Below are 6,000 nucleotides of genomic sequence, written 5' to 3' on the forward strand. Positions count from 1 at the left end.
TGCAGAGACTGGAACATTTCAATGGCATTAAAGGAACCGCTCTAAGCTGGTTTAAGTCCTATTTATCACATCGATTTCAGTTTGTACATGTTAACGATGAGTCCTCCATGCACGCCAAAGTTAGTCATCGAGTTCCACAAGGATCTGTGCTCGGACCAATCCTCTTCACTTTATATGTGCTTCCTTTAGGCAATATTATCAGGAAATATTCCATAAGCTTTTATTGTTATGCAGATGATACTCAGTTATATCTATCGATCAAGCCAGATGAAACTCATCAGTTAGCTAAACTTCAAATGTGCCTTCAGGATATTAAAACCTGGATGACCTTTAATTTTCTAATGTTAAACTCAGATAAAACTGAAGTTATTGCTCTGGGGCCTAAGCACCTCCGTGACGCATTCTCTAAAGATATAGTTTCCCTTGATGGCATCGCCCTGGCCTCCAGCACCACTGTGAGGAATCTTGGCGTTATCTTTGATCAGGACATGTCGTTTAAGTCTTACATTAAGCAAATTTCAAGGACCGCCTTTTTTCACCTACGTAATATTGCGAAAATCAGGAACATCCTGTCTAAAAATGATGCAGAAAAACTAGTCCATGCATTTGTTACTTCTAGGCTGGATTATTGCAATTCCTTATTATCAGGCTGCTTGAAAAAGTCCATTAAGACTCTTCAGCTGATTCAGAATGCTGCAGCACGTGTTCTGACAGGAACCAGGAAAAGAGATCATATTTCTCCTGTCTTAGCTTCTCTGCATTGGCTTCAAGTAAAATCCAGAATAGAATTTAAAATCATTCTTCTCACATACAAAGCTCTTAATGGTCAGACACCATCTTATCTTAAAGAGCTCATAGTACCTTACTACCCCACCAGAGCACTGCGCTCCCAGAATGCAGGGTTACTTGTGGTTCCTAGAGTCTCCAAAAGTAGACTAGGAGCCAGAGCGTTCAGCTATCAAGCTCCTCTCCTGTGGAACCAGGTTCCAGTTTGGGTTCAGGTGGCAGACACCATCTCCACATTTAAGATTAGTCTTAAGACTTTCCTCTTTGACAAAGCTTATAGTTAGGGCTGGCTCAGGTGAGTACTGAACCATCCCTTAGTTATGCTGCTATAGGCCTAGACTGCCGGGGGATTTCCCATGATGCACTGAGCCCCTCTCTCCTCTTCTTTCTCTGTGCGGCTGTGGCTCAGGAGGTAGAGCGGGATGGCCGTTAATCGGAAGGTTGGCGGTTATTATTGTTATTATAATCATTAACATTACGACTGTTACCATTAACACTACTATAAATATCTGTACCATTTTTCATTCAGTCTATAGCAACATCACCTTTACTGTCTGTACCTCTGTGTGTATATTGTGTAGGCTGCCTCCCTCCCCTCTCTCTCCTTCCATCCCTCTCTTTTTCTCTCTGTTCATCTCCTGCTCTCTCTCTCTCCCTCTCTCCCCTTCACCCCCAACCGGTCGAGGCAGATGGCCGCCCACCCTGAGCCATGGTTCTGCTCGAGGTTTCTGCCTTTTCCTTGCCTCTAGTGCTTGCTCTTGGTGGGAATTGTTGGGCTTCTGTAAATAACATCATAGAGTATGATCTAGACCTGCTCTTTTATGAAAAGCACTGTGAGATAACTGTTGTTGTGATTTGGCGCTATATAAATAAAATTGAATTCAATTGAATTCAATTCAAGTGACAGAGGTGGTACAGTTCGTGTTGGAGATGAGGGATCGGCTGGCAAGATACTAGGTGGAGGTCAACCTGCGTAAGGCCCAGAATAGCTAGAAGATCTGGTATGACCAACAGGCACGGCAACGTGAGTACCAGCCTGGCCAAAAAGTCCTGTTGCTTCTCCCTTCTTCCAACAGCAAACTCCGGGCAAAATGGCAAGGGCCATTCATCATTCTCTGCAAGATGGGTCCAATCACTTCGTCATATCACCCAGAGAAGAAACCAAAACAGACCTACCATATAAATTTTTTGAAGAGTTTGGAATAGAGCCCCGCTACAAATGGTGTGTTACAGAGCTGTACACTCACTACTTTACATTGTAGCAAAGTGTAATTTCTTCAGTGTTGTTACATGATGGTGCAACCCATATGAAACATAGGGCTACTAAAACCTTGTGTTATTTAGAGGTGTAGTTGCATGTTGTCCCTGACTACGCTGGATGCAGCAAGTGGGAGAAGTAATAAACAAAACCAAGACAAGCAAACAAATGCCTTATTGAAGTGGATAGCTACACACTGCATGCTGATTAGTATTCGGGAAGATATCAATATTAGGAACAACCTTTAAATCGCAACGTAGGCGCCGCGGGTATCCTCTTTGCTCTGGTGAACAGGAGACAAGCGCTCCGTGAGTATACGGCAGTCGCTCTATGGACAGTAACCATGGCAACGGCTTCTGTGCGCTATACAGCTGTAGCCTATTTAACAAGTTAAAATTATAGGCTACATAACTTTACCTGATAGGCCTTCATCTAGTTTTGCAGGGATGCTCTGCCAGGTTCTCTGTCTTTATCTCCTTCTTCCTAAAATCAACGATCAGCTCCTTGGTTTTGCTGACGTTGAGCAGTATGGTGTTCTCTGAGCACCACTCTACAAGATTATGAATTTCCTCCCGATATGAAATCTCATCGTTGTTTAAAATCCTGCTGATGATGGTGGTGTCGTCCGCAAACTTCACAACTCTTCATGTGGAGTCGTGGGTGTACAGCATGAACAGGAGGGGGTTGAGCACACAGCCTGGGGGGGCTCCGGTGTCGAGCACTAGAGTGGAGGAGGTAAGTCTGCCAATCCAAACTGACTGGGGTCTGTTTGTGAGGAAGCCCAATATCCAGTTGCAATATAGACCCTTTTTTTGCCGACGTCAGAGGTACGTCACAGCATTAGCTGGAAGCAAAACAAATGGACAACCGGAGGCGGCCAATACTAACCAGCATAGGGTCGGCTACACAAGGAGCTTAAAATGTCATCTTGTTGTGTTGTTGGTTGCCAGAATCAACGGAGTACAGGCAATTTGAAATTTTATCGCATACCTGCTGCCACTGCCAGACAAAAAAACCGAAGACAGCTGTGGTTAAACGCAATAAAACGAGCGGACTGGACAGAAACGATCATCAAAAATGCTCGCATATGCAGCGCACACTTCATATCAATTAAGTTAAGGTAAATAAAACTATTGTCTTTCGTTGGTTAAGTAACGATATCTACATATTTCCCATAATGCTACATGCCCATTTAATAGAAATTGGGTAACAAGTATAGTTATTTCTATCGTGATGCTGACTTTTTGAGGTCATAGTTAGCAAACTATTTTCAGTTTAATTTTCAGTTAGCTAACTGTTAACGTTAGGTAACTTTAACATAAACGTACATTGTTGGTGTCGTCTCCCTTTCAACCTATGCAGGTTTGTAATTGTAGAAAGTACAGTGAGAAGGTCAGAAGAAGTGAGTATGTTCAAGTAGTTGGATTTGCTAACTTTCGCCACAGTTAGTAGCCAACGAAAAGGATAACCTTAGCTAGCTAACTACATAGTAAGGTAGGCTGACACTAGCTTTAATTACTTCTTCTTATTTTGTAGGAGGCGCTTCTATGGATGAAGACAGCCCTGACTTCGTCCCGTCTGTGTTTTACTATAAACGGCAGAATGACAGGCCTGTGGAAAAGAGAGGAGAGGAGAGGTAGGTGAAATTGAGTTTTCTTAATGTGGCTAGGTGAGTGTTACCATAGGCTGTTACTTTTGTGTGTGCAGTCTTCCTCACTAAAATCTCTGTCTTCTGTGTTTTGTTCTGCTTTTCTAAGGCTGGAAAGGAAGAGGAAAAGGGAATGTTCAACAGTGGAGCAAGAGGCTCCTTGGCATGGTAAGAACATTCAAAATGTTTTATGCACAGTACAATGTTTTTTTCATACATACATTTATCAAACTGCTTTGTCATTTGTCTTTCACAAATGTCTTGCAGCTAATGATGTGACACCAGTGACACCAGAGGAACCAGTGGAAGAAGCTGAGGCTATGGTCCCTGAAGCAGCATACAACAGTCTCAGTGAGAAGTATGATCAACTCAACACTGAATATGTCAACTTAAGAAAAGACTTTTACCAACTTAAAGAGGAGAATGAAAGACTGAAAGAGGAGCTTCAGAAATCACGCTTCTCATTCTCCACGATCAAAAACAATGCTGCACACTTTCTGTTTCTCACTGGGTTAACTTCAGTCATCTTCAGTTGGTTAATGTCAAAAATTAAAGACAGTGTGCAGAAGCGAACTGAAAGTCTCATTCATTAGTCGTTCTTATGAAACTGAGATTGGGGCTCAGTAACAGAGATATTGCATATAGGTTCAAAGTTTCTGAAAGCACAGTGTCAAACATTCTAAGGTCCTGGTTGCCTGTAATGGCAAACATCTTGAAATCCATTATTAAATGGCCAAGTAAAGGTGCTGTCCTTAAAAATATGCCCAAAAGTTTCAGGCGACATTTCAAGAGATGCAGGTGTATAATTGACTGTTCAGAGATATTCATACAGACCTACTAACTTGACTGCCAGAGCTCAAACCTGTTCCAATTACAAGCATCACAACACTGTTAAGTACCTGGTGGGAATAACACCTGCAGTTTCATTTCTGTCCACGGGCTGGGGTGGGAGAGTGTCAGATAAGCAGATAACACTTGAATCAGGATTTTTGCACTTGTTAGAGCCCAAAGATGAAATCTTAGCGGACAGGGGGTTTTTGATCAGTGATGAACTTGCTGCTTATGGTGCCACTTTGCATATACCAAATTTCACCAAAGGAAAGAGTCAGTTACCTGCTTGTGAAGTAGATTCATCCAGACAACTGTCACGTGTGAGAATACATGTAGAGAGAGTTATAAGCAGATGGAAGAGTTTCAAAATTTTGCATTCTGTTATTCCTATTTCCCAAGTTAGCCTTTTGGATGACATGGTGATTGTGTGTGGTGCTCTTACCAATTTGTGTAAATCTGTGGTACCCAGAAAAGAGAGAGTATGTCGTGTATGAAATATCTGTGTTGTTGTGTGTACTGACGATTTATATGCTTTTCACTCTAATTACTTTGAGAATTGTATTGTTTTTTTCTAAACTGTTGATTAATTGTGAATCATCCGTGATTGTATATACATTGTTGTGATTAATTGTGAATGAAATTTTTAAGAATCTGGTGAGAAAGAATAATTAAATCCAGAAAGTTTATAATTAATTTGCAGTGTTCAGAATTTTTTATTTCTAAAGAATATTATTATCTCCTTCTTAATTTACAGGAGTCATACTTTAAAATATCTCTTATGCCATTACACACATACAGTGGGTACGGAAAGTATTCAGACCCCTTTAAATTTTTCACTCTTTGTTTCATTGCAGCCATTTTCCAAAAATCAAAAAAGTTAATTTTATTTCTCAGTAATGTACACTCAGCACCCCATCTTGACAGAAAAAAAAAAAAAAAACAGAAATGTAGAAATTTTTGCAAATTTATTAAAAAAGAAAAACTGAAATATCACATGGTCATAAGTATTCAGACCCTTTGCTCAGTATTTAGTAGAAGCACCCTTTTGATCTAATACAGCCATGAGTCGTTTTGGGAAAGATGCAACAAGTTTTTCACATCTGGATTTGGGTATCCTCTGCCATTCCTCCTTGCAGATCCTCTCCAGTTCTGTCAGGTTGGATGGTAAACGTTGGTGGACAGACATTTTCAGGTCTCTCCAGAGATGCTCAATTGGGTTTAAGTCAGGGCTCTGGCTGGGCCATTCAAGAACAGCCACGGAGTTGTTGTGAAGACACTCCTTCGTTATTTTAGCGGTGTGCTTAGGGTCATTATCTTGTTGGAAGGTAAACCTTCGGCCCAGTCTGAGGTCCAGAGCACTCTGGAAAAGGTTTTCATCCAGGATATCCCTGTACTTGGCCGCATTCATCTTTCCCTCGATTGCAACCAGTCGTCCTGTCCCTGCAGCTGAAAAACACCCCCACAGCATGATGCTGCC

The sequence above is a fragment of the Micropterus dolomieu genome, unplaced genomic scaffold (assembly GCF_021292245.1).
Source record: "Micropterus dolomieu isolate WLL.071019.BEF.003 ecotype Adirondacks unplaced genomic scaffold, ASM2129224v1 scaffold_185, whole genome shotgun sequence".
NCBI lineage: Eukaryota > Metazoa > Chordata > Actinopteri > Centrarchiformes > Centrarchidae > Micropterus > Micropterus dolomieu.